The sequence below is a fragment of the Calonectris borealis genome, chromosome 13 (assembly GCF_964195595.1).
Source record: "Calonectris borealis chromosome 13, bCalBor7.hap1.2, whole genome shotgun sequence".
NCBI lineage: Eukaryota > Metazoa > Chordata > Aves > Procellariiformes > Procellariidae > Calonectris > Calonectris borealis.
The window spans coordinates 13,235,993-13,254,603 of NC_134324.1; positions in this window are offsets into that span (position 1 = coordinate 13,235,993).

The window sequence follows — 18,611 nt, forward strand, 5'->3', positions numbered from 1 at the left end:
CAAGCTGGTATATCATGGTTTAGTTCTCTATCCATGGCCATCTAGGTGATTTTCTATGCTGTGCATTTCTATGCTGCCCACTGCACTCCCTCGTTGGTGTACTCATCACTTAATGGTAAGGCTTATACGTCTGTGGTTGTAGGTGGCATCTAGGCTTTTGTGATTTGTTTTTATATAGTATGGCAGACATTACAGTACCTTATAATAGTCCACCTATGAGATGTCATAGAAAAAAATTATTTGTGGCTTAAAAAGGACAATTCTGGAGCAAGCCAAGCATTAGGAATCTAATCCTACTGCTGCTGCAGTATGCAGTTTGTCTCTGGTGCTAGAAGAGTTGCTAATAGAAATGTGTAATTCTGCTAAGGGTTGTTCCAGGCTGTTAAAAATCATTCTTGCTATTTAAGCGACTAAATACAAATTTGGGGCCCATCATGATGCTTCTGGGTTTTTCACATTTGGCTTCCACTTTTTTTGCTATGAATACTCCATTGTTTTGTCCAACTATGAATTTTAATACTGTTCAAATTCCTAGTCAGATAACAGCAATACAAAGTTAACTTTTATTAAAAAATAATCATGAAACCTGAATGAGGCATATAGCCAATGAAGTGACATTTTATTCAGCTGATGACTAGCTAAAAAAACCCAATGGCTTAGGAGGTATGAACTGCCCATTAATCTCAGTGGAAAAATCTATTTGGGAATTTGTAAAGCAGCACTGATTTAATGGGTTTGTGCCCTTCTCCTTAACCACCTTTCTTTTATCATCCAGAGCATGCCTTTGTTTTCTGTGTGTCCTGGTTTCAGCTGGGATAGAGTTAAATTTCTTCCTAGTGCCGTGTTTTGGATTTAGTATGAGAAGAATGTTGATAACACACTGGTGTTTTCAGTTGTTGCTAAGTACCCTGCTAGTCAAGGACATTCAGCTTAAGGAAAAAACAAACAAAACAAAACAAGCATTGGGAGGGAGCACAGCCAGGACAGCTAGCCCAGCTGGCCAATGGGGTATTCCATACCATGTGATGTTATGCTCAGTATATGAATGGTAGGTGTGATCCAGGAAGTACCGATCGCTACTTGGTTATCGGTCGGTGTGGGTGGTGAGCAATGGCATTGTGCATCACTCATTTTGAATATTCTATCATTATCATTATTATTTTCCCTTTTCTGTTCTATTAAACTGTCTTTATCTCAACGCACGAGTTTTTCTCACTCTTACCCTTCCGATTCTCTCCCCGCCCCACTGGGGAATGGGGCGGAGTGAGCGAGCGGCTGCGTGGTATTTGGTTGCCTGCCAGGTTAAACCACGACACTGTGCCTACAGTCCCAGTAACTGTAGGTGTGATTATGTCCCCCAGATCTGTCCACTATAAATATTATCAGATAGTGAAATCCAGACACATGACAGAGCCATGTGCAATCAATGGAGATACTGAAAAATAAAACTAACACAGGTCACTGATCAACGTATTCTGTGATTTCTTGCCAAAATATTTATTCATTTTTAAGCAGAACATGCAGAATTTCCAACCTAATATTCCAGTCTATCACAGAGTCTGGAGTTTGTATTTGTGTGTATGAGTCATTGAATCCTATTCTTTTTGAATATTCCCTTCCTAGTTTTCCTTGTTGAATGTTCTCCTTAACTCATACTCCTTATGCAATTCCCATCATTTTGTACTGGTTATAAGATGTTTTTCTCCTTGCTTGGCATGCCCACATTTGCATTTTTTCACCTAGGATGTATTTATCTACTGGATGAATCCTATTGTGAATGAAAATTTTTCAAATCTTGGCTTATTCCAGCCACAGGATTCATGACCTTCTACCTTCCCCAGTGTGTTCAGATAAAACACTGATAGTCTCTTGTCAGATGTGATTAATATTACCTTTAAAAAAAATGTAGTATGAGCCCTGCAGTGTATTTTACTTCCAGCAAATTTATGTATAGACTGTTAACTTATTTTTGGCTAGTCTCCCACCATTAACAAACTAAAAAGCAGCCTATAATGAACAGCTTGTGTCCTCTATAGACATAGAAGTCAACATACACTTCCACGATAACATGACTTAGCTATTAGTGGGGTAGTGATCAGCAGTCATCCAGTATTTGGGTCTGATTCCATTCCCAGTAAATCAGGAGAAGAGGGCTTGGATTTGAATCTTACATGTGAGGTCAGATTCACACATTTTCCATATCTAACTATGGAAAAATCCATCATACCTCACTTCAATCAAGGGAAGACAAACATGAGTAATGAACAAGTATAATTGAGAAGCCAGCAAAAGTCATCATAGATTGTACACCAATTGCTATTCCCAGAAGTCAGCATAGTCACGTAGAGAAATTGTGCCTTTGAAAAGGTGAATCAATCGGTCTCCTCTGTATCTGTGCTGTTACTTATCCACCTAGGGAGATGGGTACTAGGCATCAGAGAAGTGGGTAATAAATTTATTAGCTGTTGATTTAAATATTAGTGCAATTACAAGTTTTAAGAAGGTATTTCGGATGAAATTATCGTTATTTGTTAATAGTAATTTGGTTGCTGTTGGAGGCCCTCATGTAAGAGTATGATTCCCCCATGCTGCCCAAGGAGTTTGCTGTCAGAGCACTCTGTGGCCAGTTTTTTGAACAAACTGAGTCCCACAAGAAATGGGCTGGTTCAGTTGTAATGTGAGCAATAGGGAATGAGCTTGAGCATCTCTTCCTGGGTGAGATCAAAAGAGGAAAGAAACTCTCTTTTTTCCCCATGTTCTAAGGACAGCAGGCAGAGATACACGCGTCTGAGTGACAAAGAAGCGTAAACCTGGTTCTTCACCTCTCTTCTTCTCTCTGAGCAACAGAACCTCTTGACACGTAGTGATGGCTGATTTATTAACTGGGTTTGACCTGCGTTTATTGAGTTAGCACAAGCAAAATCACATTTGCCAGCTTCTGCCACTGTGGATGAAAGTTAATGTTTTAATGTGGGTACCATAACTACAAACATCCTGAATCTTTCAATTTCAAGACTTGCCCATTCCTGCAAATTACACTAATCCTTATTATGCATGGATTGGTTTTGCCTAATGTTTATTTAAATATATTTATTCATAAATGTGATATCTATTTCTATATATAGTATCTTTATATATTTTTTTATATATATATATATATGCAGCTTGGTACAGAATCACAAAGCTGTTGATGGCAAGCAGCACAAATATTTACAATGCAAATGAGCAGGCAAAACATGTTGTGCTGTTATGCTAACTTACCATTGGAAGCGTGTCATGCATGGTTGAACAACAGAGTATTAAAAGCTGAGAAAATGCTAAATGGTGCTGATAAACAAAAAGGTCCCTAAAGGCTAAAGACTCAAACAGATTTATTCCATGAAAAATACAATCTGCGTCCAGGCCCTTGTACAACAGAAGCTTTAATCCGTTAATCAGTAAGACTTAAATAATTATTTCTATTTATGACAGCATCCAAAATGTTTAGGCTGTGTGCAGCCATATGGAGGCATAGTATTTAAAGACATCACTGACTCATAAATTCCACGTGGAATGAGGATAGTACAAAGAAAAGCAGCCAAACACAGAAACATGTGAGAAGGGTAACTCTTAGTGTGCATCACATGTTAAGCTAAATGCTTAGAGTAAGACTTTGTTCTAGAACATGTACTGGACTGTGAGAGAACAGATCTGAATTTTGTTCCCTTCTTTCTTAGCAGTATAAGTTCTCTGATTTTCTGCAGTTTGCTTTCTTCCTAGCCCTTCTCTATTTTGTAAGCTTTCTGTAGCAAAACCTGTTTCACACTGTGTGTGTGTGTGTTTTCCCAAGTCAAACAGTCCAGTGGGGCTGTTGGTGCTACTGTATTTCTGCTGGGACAACTGTCTGCAGTAACAGTATGTCTTACAGAAATTATCTTCTGCTGAAATACCACTGTCCTAGTGTTTCCAGTCTTAATGAAAACTCTGCGAATTAGTGTTTAGTGAGTACTATTTGTAATCAAAATGAAAAATGAGTTTAGTTTGGAGTACTGCAGATAAAACTAATTATAACATCACCCCACAGGGAAACCGAAATGAAGAAAAGTTTTGGTAAAGATTCCAAACTTAATGTTGCAGATTTGCAAACCAGAGCTGGTAACAGGTAGCTGAGATTTCCATAGCTGCCCTGGATAAATAACACAAGTCTTCTGTATGCATTTATTCTAAATTCCTAAGATGGTTTTGCAAACCTCAGGCTGGTTTCTTGAGTACTATGGCCCTATCACCCTTACCCACTGTAGGAAAAAAGGTTAAATTTTAAAAGAAAAGGCAACTAAGTTTCTCTTCATATGTTTGGTGAATAAGGGTGAGAGGCAGCTGGGATTGTTACCTATTTCATAGGTTAAAAATATATAAATGTAGTAAGTAAGAGAGTTTTTAACCTCTTAAGTAAGGGATGGGATTTATTTGTTCTTTCCCTCAATATTAGAAAACTCCTTTTCTAGAAGCAGGGAACAAGACCGAAATAAACTAGTCATGTATTGTTACGTAGGAAAATTTAAAACATCTTTCCTTTGGTTTGGCAGAGTTTACTAGAGATACAACAAAAAGAAAAGCATTTATCTCAAGACCAATATTCTTTCTGAGCTCTAGATAGGTTTTTTTTTTTTGTGAGTTTAACTGAGAGGAGAACTTGTCAGAAGTCATTCCATATTTAGGTATTGAAAAATCAAATCCACCTCTCATTCTCTAGTACATACCAGATGATTAATATGTTGTTGCAAAGTACTGAGTGTTCAACTTACATGTTACGATGCCATTACTTTTCCTTTATTGCCAAACACCAAGAAGCTGTGGTTCTCTGTGTGAATGTAGCTGAGGCTTTCTGGCATCCAATGTCATGTTTTTCATGTGATAAATCTACCATTTTTATATAAAGACTGAGTAAGGTTGCTATATCTCATTTCAAGTGTTTAAATGTTTTATTTAAACTCAAATGTGAAGGGATTTATGTTAAATGAAAAAAGATTCCTAGGGTACAAGTTTGTTGTGGATGAGTGGAACGTACCTCACTCTAAAGAGAGAAACAGCAATATGTTTTATTGAGGTAAAATAATAATTTGACAGAGTTCAATAAATTTGATGGAATTTAACAAAGTTTAATAGTGGTTTACCAAGGTTCAATAAGTTTGATGGCATGGTTCACCTTATTAATTACTGCATGGAAGAAACATACAAAGGAAAATTGAGTTAGAATGGAGTTAGAATGATTCACACAGAGACCAGAGAAACTAAGGATAAGGAAGACCCTCCCATTGAGTCACGAGGTTCAGAGTGGACCCCCCTTGCTTTCTAAACTGTTCATGGAGTCTAGATGCAGCTAGGTCCAATCTTAGACTCAGACTTGGACAACGGTTTATGTCTAATGGAATTATCTATATAAAATTTATAATAATTAATATTGAGTAGCTACATGGTTTAGTAATGTTTCATTAGTATTAATTCAGCATGCTATCAGTCACTTACCGAGGATCTGTCGTGGGTAAGGGATCTCTCTGCCTTGGGCAAGGAAGGATCTTTTAGTCTCAGATTATATAAGGGATCTCAAACCTTGAGAGGCATCCCTGCTCAAGGGAAGGGTTACCTGACGTGCAGTCCAGCTGCAACTCAGGGAGAGCTCCAATGGGGCTCATCCTGATGGTAATATTTATAGAGTGAAGTAGTTGGCTGCTAGTCAATAGTATAGACAAGATAGACGTCTTTGGTTTAGCTCTGGTATCTTATTCTATACTTTGGTTATCTTGCATTTTTGGGCTTCAACACCACCTTTCAAAATATTTTTCCGAGGCACCCACTCCCTTGTATGTGAGCCAGGAGCTTTCCAGATCCAGATTCACCACAGGGCATGAGGCCTGTTGCTTCTTAGTCAGCTTGAACCAAAATAGGGCTAGGGGTCAAGTGTGTTCATCACAAAGATAAAGAGGAAAAACACAAGGGTGCTGGGAGGTGAAGTGCTGCATAGTCAGAATGAAAAAGTCAGGAAAACAGAGCTCAGAAAGGCTAAGGTAAAGGCCAATAACACATTGCATATACTTTTCCTGTCTGTCGGAATGTTTTCTTTGACTAGAAAAAGCTACGAGCATGTTTAAAGCAAATTCCTTTAGAAAATCCAGAGTTCAAATCACAAGAGATAAGCATTATCATGAATTGGCATTTTATAATAAAAAGCAAGGGATTTTTTTTTCTTTTTTCTTTTTTCATAAACAAAATGTCAACTCCCTGAAGGCTTACCTGTTCTGTCATCAGGAATCCACCCCATTAGTACTGGAGATGGCCATCTCACAGTGCGCAATGAGCTTCAGAGGAGGAGGCCATAGAGAAAAATCAGAACTGACCAAGATCTCTAAAGCCACTTCTGCTTCGAGCCACATTGCCAAATTAGTGACCAAAAGTTCACACAAAGGCTAATCAGCCCTCACTTTTCAGACTGTCTCCTTAGAACCAAAGATGTATTTTTACTTTTGTTTGAATATTTTAAGGTGAGGTTGGCTTTTTTTTCCAACATTGCACAAATAGATTCTTCCTTTTTACATGGCTTATCAGACTTAATTCGTGTTGGGCCATACAGATGATTTAATTAGACAGTATGTCAAGTGTATTCCAGCTAGTGTCAATGAACTCCCAACCTATTGTGTTTATGACTACTAACACATTATGTTGTAATTAGCAATAAACTGTCTTCTGCAGAGGGTACAGGTGTGATATGCATGAAAAAAACTGAAGCTAGTTATATTGCTGGATAAAGTAATTTCAAGTTCCATCCCTTGAACAGGGTAGATATGTTGTGTTATCAAGTTGTCAGAACTGCTAGATGGTTTCATTTATTTTCTTTGTGGTATCTGAAAGTCATGTCTGCATTTGCTATTATGGCTTAGTTTCTGCATAAGTCTTTAATGTATTTGTAGAGGTCTCATTGACAGCAAGAAAAATTAATACTGGAGCCAGTGGAATACATAATGCCTACCTGCAAAATGGTGACTCATTGCATTCGAACAAAGGTTGGAAGATGTTTGACCAAAGTAGTCTGTGAGGGGAGGGTAATGATGGGAGAGATTATAACTCCCAGGATAATAAACTGTCTGAACTGGAGAATGGAAATGTTCATGGTTAAAATAAGAACAGTGTTACCTTCAGTGCTACAATAAGGTTTCATGTAAACTTTGTGATAAAACTATGCTCGTAGGAGGAATTTGGATGTATTTAGGGCATTATGCATGTAAAGCCTGTTTGATTGATTGAGATTGTGAGAGGTATGTGAGAACCTGATAAATGTGAGTCCCATGTGACTGGAGGGAAGGAAGAAGGGCTGTGTCGGGAAAGAATAGTATAAAAAAGGAAAAGCAAAATGGATAAATACTGAAATGAATAATGTAGTGTCTTGAAGAAGCCAAGAAAGTGAGAAAAATAAGTGAAAGGGCTCTCAAAAGTGGATGGTGTTGTCCTGTTTCTTTCAAGGCAGACAGGGAAAAACAGGGTTTGAAAATGCAGCAATCAGGTTCAGCAAATGTTTGCTGGAATGTTGCAACATTTATATAAAACCGGCTATGGGATTATTAAAAAGGTCTTTTCAACAATCTTTTAAATAAAACCCTCCATGACCTGTTTGAATGGATGGGGAAACAGAGTCACAGAGTAAGTAAGAAACTTGCCCATGACCCCTGAAAATGTAAGTGAAAGAGCAGAGAGCAGAGGTACTATTACTTGCCTTGGACTTTGTCTTCGAGAGTTTGCCAGCCCCTGGCCATCTGTGAGCAGAACAATTCAGAGTAAAGACTTATAAAAGTTGAAGTGAGGCTTTTTTACACATCCCTGCTTATTAGGGATCCTAAAATTCTAATTATATTTTTAACACAAGGAGGGTTTCTTTTACTTTCTTATGGGGCCTGTATTGATGGCTTCTGTTGACAGCACGTTAGAAGAACTAGATTAAGAAGGTGAAGCACTATACTTATTCTAATGTTCTATTGAATAAATATTTCCAAAGCCTGCCCAAGGTATTACCCCATCTGGTTCCACCTGGCATTTTGAAACATGTTTCATTTAATGTGTTTAGTATAGATTTACAATCATAAGGCCAAAAGTAGAAGTGAGACTAAACTGGTGTGTAATTCACACCTCTTTCTACCATGTAGGCTATGCCCTTCAGCTCAGAGCTGATTTTGGTGTGGAGAATTTGAACTGTGTATGTGCTATATATGTTGCAGTGTGTTGAGAAAGCCAAATGTTGCTTGAAAATGTGCACAAATCAAAGCAAGCTGGAAATTGCCTAAGACGACCAAGTAAGCACTGATATTGCTGAGGTTATTTTAAATTTCCTGCTTATTTATTTATTTTAAAACCCAACATGACTCACTGTATTCAAATCAGTTTGCCTTAAATACTGCATTCAGGAATAATATATTTCTAAATAAACAAATTTTTAGAATGATTTAATGATTTCATGGCTCTCCCACTCAGTTTATTTGTTAAAAAATAATTAAAAATTATTTGCTTCTGAGCTCCAAGAGTTTTAACTGTACTCCATGGCCTATCTCCGTTTAGTACTAAATTACAACTGCATATATAACCGCGCAACCCCTGGTATCAATACAGGCTGAGGGATGAAGGGATTGAGAGCAGCCCTGTCGAGAAGGACTTGGGGCTACTGGTGGATGAAAAGCTGGACATGAGCTGGCAATGTGTGCTCACAGCCCAGAAGGCCAACCGTACCCTGGGCTGCATCAAAAGAAGCATGGCCAGCAGGTCGAGGGAGGTGATTCTGCCCCTCTACTCTGCTCTGGTGAGACCCCACCTGCAGTACTGCGTCCAGCTCTGGAAACCTCAGCACAAGAAAGACATGGACCTGTTGGAGTGGGTCCAGAAGAGGGCCACAAAAATGATCAGGGGGATGGAACACCTCTCCTATGAGGAAAGGCTGAGAGAGTTGGGGTTATTCAGCCTGGAGAAGAGAAGGTTTCAGGGAGACCTTATTGCAGCCTTTCAGTACTTAAAAGGGGCTTATAAGAAAGATGGCGACAAATTTTTTAGCAGGGCCTGTTGCGACAGGACAAAGGGAAATGGTTTTAAACTAAAAGAGGGTAGATTTAGACTAGCTATAAGGAAGAAATTTTTTACAATGAGGGTGGTGAAACACTGGAACAGGTTGCCCAGAGAGGTGGTAGATGCCCCATCCCTGGCAACATTTAAGGTCAGCCTGGATGGGGCTCTGAGCAACCTGATCTAGTTGAAGATGTCCCTGCTTCTTGCAGGGGCGTTGGACTAGATGACCTTTAAAGGTCCCTTCCAACCCAAAATAGTCCATGATTCTATGATATGTAGTAAAATATTTAAGTGTTTACATAGCACTTCTTGTTCAGAAGGATCCAGAAGTACTCAGTAACCTTGAAAAATTGTTTTACAAACTACATTAAGGCATACTTTCCTCCATCATTGAAATGCAGGCAGGATGCTGGACTTGATAGAGACATCATCTGCTCTGATATGGTGTATCCTGCATTCCCGTGTTATTGTAGGCTGCTCTGAGGAGTATATGCATAGAATTGGAAATGATGTATTGTACTTTGTATGTAACTTTTTATTTGGGGTGGTTAAATATAAATATTGCAAGGCCATTTCTGTCATAAGTTTTCTATACTGTAATTGTTTCCTCTACCCGACTAGAATAATAAATGTTTGGCTGGAAGTATTACAGGTCATTTGCAGTTGCTGGACCAGTTAGATACAATGCCTTCCTTCAGCCACAAGCAAACACCTGTGGAGTGTGAAGAGGTTAATGAGAACTGTCTGTCACCTTTCTCTGAAGTACTAAATAATTGTTTTATAGACTGAAATTGTGTTATAGGTTGCATTACCAGCTTTAGATGAAGCATCCTCTCATTTTAGTGACTGCTAGAATTAGGACTCTGGTGTGAACTTGAAGTGTTCTTATTAATATATATTTCAGTGGACCTATGGGCTCCAGTGAGACAGTCAATGTCCTGTAATACTTCCTGTATAGTTTCAGTACGGGAGTTTGTCCATGTCCTGAGAAGATTATAATCCAAATAGGTTAGACACTTAAATAAATAAGTCAGTATTTAGATAGGTTGCATACTGGTGATATGTTAAATAACTGTTCTTGATACTTATTAGTGGTTTATTACTTCCTCCTCCTATGTCTCCATAATCTCTGTGCAATTGCAGAGTTAACTTTCCCCATGATTACTCCAAGAAAAAGTAATGCAAGAGAAATTAAAACGATTAAGACAGGCATCAATTACAGAGAGTGTCAGCTCATTCTTTCAGATATCAGTCATCTGTTCCAAGTATCTCAAAGACGGCATGCTTTGGCTGAGTAGTAGTACCTCATTATTTTCCTCACTTTCCATGGAGTTTCCTTTGGGTAAAAAAAGCCGAGGCAGAAATAGCAGAATACAAATGTACACTTGCACCCTTCCTGAGGGTTTGACCTGCCTCCTTGGCGAGTAACCTCTTTGTGGTATAGCTGAGCCATAAGGGTTTATGCATGACAATAAAAAAATATAAAAATGAATCTAAACTCTGTCTGTGCTCTGAGGCACTCTACTTTTTCCTGGGGGCAATTAGATAGCAGGAGCAATGTTTTATTACAATTGCTCCCTGTGGGAGTTTTTTAGAAACGGGCTGTATGATTGGGATTCTCAGCATGTCTAGGTTTTACTGAACTATCTGTGGCTTCATTTAGGTAAGGGTATTTCTAAATTCAGTTTTATGTACCTTCAGTTTCACTAATGGTGTTAGAGATGACTTGGGACCAATGGCCAAGGAAGTGGTCTGGGACTCCCAGTTTTGGATTCCGTTCTTTGTTCTGCCAAATCACCCCTTCTGACACTGGGTAAGTCTTCTAACCTCTCTGGCTTGGATTTATCCCACGTAGCTTCTGATATTTCATGAGGCACAAAGTAGTCATGCTGTTGCCTAAGGCTTCCTGAATAGTTAATGGACAAACTGTGGCATTTCTACATAGCTGTACTAACCTTGAATATACAAAAAGCTTCAAGCTGCTATATTCTTAACTAAGGCATTTCAATTAGTTTGACTGTATTTAGGTGGTATGAAACTACTGAATTCCTTGCCTTTGCTACTGTCTATAAAATGAAGAATGCTTGCTTTTTCTCTTCTCCGTTTCCTTCTTGTTATTCTCTCAGGCAAGTATTGTCTGCAACAATACAAGTCTGTATAAATGCAGCCTTGACTTCCATTCTCTAAATACAGTAATAGGGCCCTTTAATTGCTGTAATAATACAAATAATAACAGAAACTCTCACTGTTTCTGTTTTGCATCTATCGGATTACATTTCCTCTGCCAAACTATAGGGCTATCTAGTTTGCTTTAATATAGGGGAGGCTGTTAATTATGATTTTGGAATTAAATGTAGCACCTTATCTCCAGATTAAAGTTAATATATACCCCTGGCAGAACTTCGAGTGATAGGAATCTGTCCAAGAGAATGATTGGCATGTGCATTATGTGAAAGCAGTCCTATTCTATGGGTATTGCTTCCTTCCCTGTTAAGTAGCCTTCTGTCTTTGTTCAAACTAAGCCTCTATTCCTACTGCAGACTAATTCTTGTTATTGGGTGCTGAGTGTTGAGCGCTTTCAAAAGATCTAAGTGCCTGAGAACATATTGCCTGCCACTCTACATATGTTTTGCTCTACATATGGGAATACATCAAATAGGTGAAGCAGGCTACCTGTAGAGTTCATAAGTTTGCTGGATTTCAAGCCGTTTGGTATTTCCAAGGTGTTTTCTCAACACGCAAATTAAGAGTTATATCAGCTGGAATTGCTCCTCACAGTCCATCCCTGTCCCTGTCCCCCCTATTTTAGCTAGGGTTAGTTCAGGTAGTAGTGCTTTATTTTTCAGAGTTCTGATTCTGAAATTTCCTGATTTATTTTTAATTAACTCAATTTTCTTAGATTTTTCTGTATCAGTTTAAGTACAAGAGTCTCTGCAACTTGCCCACACTCTCGTCATGCCTAAGAGCTCAAAAAACCAATAGAAATTTACAGCACTTAGGTTGACACAACAAACTATTTCCTTTTCAAATGTCACCTTCCCTTAACAAAATGATCCAAACTATGTGATTCTATGTGATTTTAAATGTTCTGTTATTACCTCCTTGCACTGATCTTTTCTTCTAGTTTTTGTAAGGAGATCGTAATGCCATGGCTCTCCGTGGATGCAGAATGCAGAAAATGACCATTGTACCTGCAGCTTTTGTCTTCACACAAGGCTGACTTCTGGACTCTGTTGTCAGGAATAAATAATATAGTGACATTTTTGTAGACTGAGCCAGAAAGATTCTCTTATTTTAAGACAAAGCAGAATGACAGCTATTGCTCTCAGAAGGAAAGCTTAATCAAAGCTTAATTCCCTCTTATAATTAAGTCTTCAAAATTGATACATGACACATTCAAGCATGGCATTTTTAATTTAATTAATTTTCTAAGGACTAAAACAGTAACTCTGATTAAAAAAGCACAGTATGCCAAGAAAAACTTCCAGAACCATATCAAGAATTCTCTGCCTGTGATGCTGCAAAAGCCCTGGAAGTTACGGCAGCGCTACAATAGGAACAAAAGGTGACCTTATGAATGCCAGGCTGGTTCTCCTCTCTGCATTTTCTTGCAAAGGGAGTTGGGGCACAGGGTTGAAGATTGCATGGAGGAGGACTGGAATGAGACCTTGAGTTATTGCATCATGTTGAATTATCCCTGCTTGAATAGAGGTTCACACTAGTGTTGTATTAGATACGATCCTTGTATAAGGGAGAATGGACCTTGGTGAAAATAATTCCCAAAGATGAATTTGTCTGTATTTTCTCACTGGCATAGTAAAACAAAGCACACATTTTACCCCTATGGTTCTGATGCTTGCTGCCCTCATTCTTACCATTGTTCAAACAACAAAGTGAGTATCAAGTAAAAAAATCGTAGGTACAAATTATATGATACAAATCATATGTTAGCAGGCACTGTTCAGAAGTGATGTTGCCTGGGTATTTGTCTCCAAAAGTTCTCTATCTACTCTCAAGCACTTTCCATCCTGTCGCACAGCTAGGTTGGGTATTTTGGTACTTGTCACGTCATGAAGACAGTACAAGGAGAAGAGTGGTGGAGAGAGTGCATTAAACCAGAGTGTGTTTTTTAATTTCTTATGATGAGCTTTATAAAACTTAGTCCTTGTAAGACAGACAGTCTTTTCAATTGGAGAACACTGTATGGGGTCACAGTGAAATTGTAGACATTAGAAAGAGTCATTTAGAAGCACCTTTAACTCACTTATCCTCAGTTTAATAACATTTGTACCTGTCCAGCAGGTGTCCCCATGCAGTAATTACCAAAATAGCAAAGGGCCAGGCGTTGGTGTTGCTATAATGAATTCAACAGAGCTAATGCAGGCTTGTCATAAATGAAGTGTAGGGAGAAACTGTTAAAGATCATACTGTTACCAGTTCTCCATGTGTCATCAGTATCAAATAAATTATTTCATTAGAAAATTTGAAAGAGCAGCCGACAGCTGGCTGAGCAAATTCCTTTCTTCTAGATTCTGGCAAATTTCAAACATAATTGTGTTTGTTTTGAGAACACTTGCAATATTTGGTGTTTCCTTGAATCATAAGGTATTCTATATTATATAGATGTTGAGACAATATGTAATATTTATATTTGTTTTCATAATACATTCCAGGAAAGGAATGTACTGTGCCTAGAGCTCTGTAAGAATAATCATCCTTTGATGAACAGATACCAGGTGCATATTCTCACCAGAATTGTTTTAGGGATGTCTCCTGTATACCCTGCACAGTGCTTTGAAAAGTTTCTGCTTTAGAACTAGACTGTACAGATGGATGACAGTGCTGAAATGAACCAGAATGCTTTCCCAAAGTTTCTCTAAGATGATTCATGCAGTAAGAGGTATAGTTTGTTCTTAAGTAAGATAAATAAGAGCTTTGGGTCACAATTTATTAGAAAGGACTGAAGAATTAGAAATCCAGCATAAAGTATTGGTTGCTTGTTGTTCTTGACAAGCCCACATATCTGTTTGTACACTTGTCTCACTTTTTCTGATGCCTGGACTTCCATTTCTTGAGTTACAGACAATTAAGCATCTCTGACTTTTTCAGCAGAGATAATTTGTGTTTTGGCGCTACACCCTCTGAACAACAGCAGAGCCTGTTAAATTGCCGGAAAAAAGTCTTTTGACTAAGTGATATTTTCCAGTTCTAGTAATCTCTTTCAATTTAAGCCATCCTTCATATTTTCAGGATGTGTGTGAGATGATAGCTTTCAAGTAAAGCTATGTGCTGTTTGTGTTCTTGGAAACACTAGAATCAGTTTCAGATGATAATCAGAGGAGAACAGAGCAGTTCTACAGAAAGGAACAAAAATACTTTGTCTTGAGTCATATTTGCATGTGACCATACTCAGATCGAAGAATATTACCGATGTCTCTCCTGGCCAAATAGTGGTTGTATGGTTGCAATGTACACTGCTGCTTGCATCTGGCCTGATTCTTTGTAAAAGCAGTAGCTGGTGTAAACTGATGGCCAGAATTATACAATATTGTTGTTGTTGCCCACGTGGATGCTGTGTTGTGCTTGAAGGTTCTGCTGTTGGTGAGCGAGAAGAGCTGCAAATACCTTATGATTGGTCTCTGACAAGAAGTTAGATTCTGTACAGCCATCTTATAGTACTACAATTCAGTTGCTATTGTCAGTTGTTACAATTCAACTGATTTATTTGGGGGGAGACCTCTCATTGCTGTCGCAGGCACTTCTTCCTAATCGGTCAACTCTTTTCACAGTAAATTTCTCAGGATGTATCTTTTTTATTTTTGAGGCATCTGAGCCTAAGTTTTTTACTTAGAAGTAAAAATCAGAAGCAAAAACTTGTCATAATTACTTGATTTTTTGGAAAATAAATGCTAGCGTGGAATCTTTGTCCTTGTTTTTGTCACTTGAATCCTGAGTAGCTCATAAGCTGTGTTGATGTTACTAAGAAATGAAACAGGAACGATGCTCAAACTCTGAACCCCTAGTGTTAATCTGGTTCTGTATTTTCAGACCTCTGGCCTCAGAAAAAAATGCCAGCAGATTTACTTTCTTTTGTCACACCTGGACCTGAGATTCTTCACTTAGAGTGGGCTAGGCAGGTAAATATGTTGTGTGTAATTTTTTTTTTCTCATTTTCTCATTGTCAACATTGTGGAAAGTTAAAATATTGAACAGAGGTTGCCCCATTCCATGTCACCTAGCTGGGGTCTCTGCAAAAGGGATATCTTTTATTTTCCCATCCTAAAATAATTCTGATTCTTGCTGACAGGATGCATTCACTTTCCTTCAGCACAGTAGCTCTGGGCCAAATCAGTGTACGGCTGCATAGAGCATGTTCTCTTGCTGAATGGCTGGGAATGTTCCATGTAGCAGAAAGCAAATTCAGTCTGGATCTAATATTCACACTACCAGCACAGTGCAGATTTAAAGTATTGTTTAGTAATTCTGAGGTCATAATAAAGGTGTGGTTTCATTACATGACACCTGTATCCCTTATAATTTTACTCAGAACTGTACAAAAGAAGTTTTGTGCAGAGGACCAGAGGAATTCTTTTAACTCCAAAGGGCTTTAATTTGGAAGCAGTTTGAAAGGAATGAAGAATGAAATACTTTTCCAAACATACTCCTGAAATGACCCCTTTTATTAACTAAAAAAATTGATACTAGAACAATTAATAGATGTTAAAATCAGGTACATTAACATGAAAGTAAAGCCCCATCAAAGAGAAGATAAAGTATTAGCTATTTACTGGGATTTGCTATGACAAAATGTACTTGGACAACAAAGATCATGAACTGCTTCTGGCATTCATAGAAATTACAATGAATGAATCAGCTGCTAATCCAGAGCTTGAGGAAATCTGATTGTACAGATGACATTTTGAATAAGTGACACTCATGTTTAAACCACATGGACTGCAGTGGACTTTCCTATGGAATCTTTTTCCAAACATTTTGCTCACTTTGCTGTAATCCACTGTCATTTTGAATATAGCTCCATTTCACCAAGTCCCAGTCAACTAAAATGTTCATTAAACATTTTAAAATTATTAATTCTAAACATTTCTGATGACTGTGAGATTGTGAAAGAAAAGCTTCTGAAACTGTATTTACGTAATTCCACTGAGTTCTTCTAATGCTGGGCAGCTCTGTTTTTTTAATACGTAACTACAGTTACTTGAAAGATTATTTCATTTCAATGTGTAGAAGGTCAAGGGAGGAGAAGAGGAAATAATTCCATAACAGTTATATCAGTTGAAAACAATACTTTTTTAGGACGTTTATTTAAGTACCAGTTTAACACTAGCTGCCCTTGCAGTTCATCTCAGTTATGACCTGCTAAATAAAAATGCAATAAATAGCTGATCTGAATAGTCTGGATATTATTTAATATCTTCCAGTGGAAATTGGAGATATTTTGTTTTTCAAAGAGGAACCTACACGGATAGAACTCAAATCTCACGGGAAAAATGCTCATTTCAGATTTCTCAGTTTCTGATAAACAAATAAATTGAAAAACATCTCTATGCTCTATTTAGGAAAAGTATATACAAATAATACTTTTATTATTAATTAAAAATTATTCTTAAGACCAGAATTTTTAGATGGTAATTATTTTGTCTGCCATAGAGGGAATAAATTGAGGGCAGGCCAATTTGTGTAGTTTTACTTCCGACATTTATTATACATCTTAGAAACTAGACCATAAGCCTTCAGTTATTAATTCATGTTTTTGACTTTGTACATGCCAATTGAAATCATGGTGACAGTGAAGTTGGTAGCAAAGCTACTAATGAAAGCAAGACTTCACCCTGCAAGTAGTCAAAGTAGTCAAGGGAGCTACTGCTAGGACTGAGCATGTCTAGGTCTTATTGTGATCTTGGTCATTGCTAGAATGCGTCTGTGGAACCGTCTGATGAGCTTAGATAATTATACTGTTTCTGTGAATATAGTATTGGGGCTTTTTATAGTTTTAGAAGTATTTTTTCTGCTTAATCCCTGTTAGGTAGAGAAGAGCTAAACAATGGAACATCTGTTCTTTTCCACTAATGCTTCCATATGAAAGGATGCAAGATAATTACTGGGGTCTAATTATTAGTCGTTGTTGCAGATAAAAACTATACAGGTGCTAGCTATTAATATGTGCATAAATATGCCTTCATTCATGAACAAATTCTTTTTAATATCAGCCTTACCCCAAAGTCAACTAGAGCCTTTCTAGCATCATTAAATAGTAGGTTAACTTAAGTGTTTTAGGACCAGGTTTTTGAATAGTTATTTACGTTAAAAAATCTTGGCATATTTGAACTAATGGCAAACTGTTTTTTAATTTAAATAGGGAAAGGGCTTTCAGTCTGCCCTTTGTATTTCACAGAGAGGATTGAGGATTGCGATGCAATCCTTGGTTTGAGGAGCAAAAGGCTCCCAAGTCAAAAATGTACGCTTATTTACAAGTAGTTTCCGCCTTAGAATGAATTCAGACAAAAATAGAGAAACTTGTGATGTAGTTAATTATTAATAATGTTACATAGTAATAATATCTCTTTCATACATCCTTTATTAGTATTTTTGTTGAATTATGTTTTTCAATAAAACCACTTTTCTTATTTTTTGAATCAAAGTTAAAAAATAAAAGAACATGTTTGCTTGAAATTGTTAAGGTTTATATAATAGGTTTCTGATCCTTAGAACTTCTGAAACAGTTCAGTGAGAAAACCTTGAAGTAGAATTGAAATATGTTTTAAATTAAAAGTCTCTAAGTCAAAAGGAGGTCAGTTATGTGTTTACTAAACAGAATTTTTATGGATAAAAGACTAAGCAATTAAGGAAAACATACCATCCTTTGTAAATACTGAATTCTTTCATATTCCTAAATTACTGTGTCTATATCTGTTATATCTCAAAGAATGCATTTGTTTATATAGACAAAATAAATGTAATATAATCAGATTATAAAAATGAAATGAAATATGAACTCATCTACATTTATTAACTTTAAGTAGCGTAACTCAAGTGATAAAAATATTCTTCTAGTCTTAGATTAAACATATATTGCTTGCTTTTGTTTTGTACAAATGCAGATTAAATTTTGAATTTGTGTACTCCCCCCATAGACTGAAGAATACTTAGCTTCCATACGTTCAGTGCTGAAAAAGACTCCTCCCCCATTTTTAAAAAAAAGCTGCTATCTCAGTGGTTGCCAGGCTTTCCTGGTTCTAACTTAGCTAAATACTACATCAAACAGCAGGGCATATAAATGATTGCAAAGCACTGTCTGTAAATTCTTTTTCAGCTGGCTGGACAGGGATTTCTCATTTCATACATCATTCACAACTTGCTGCAGTGATTCCACACAGTCACCCAGGAGGCTTAAAACAGTTAATGGAAAAGAAATACTTCCTTTTGTTTTGGAATACCTTTTTTCTCTCCTTTTAGGTCTGCAGTTCGCTCTGCTCTGTGCCTGCCTCTGTTGGCAACACTGGTAGAGCTTCAAG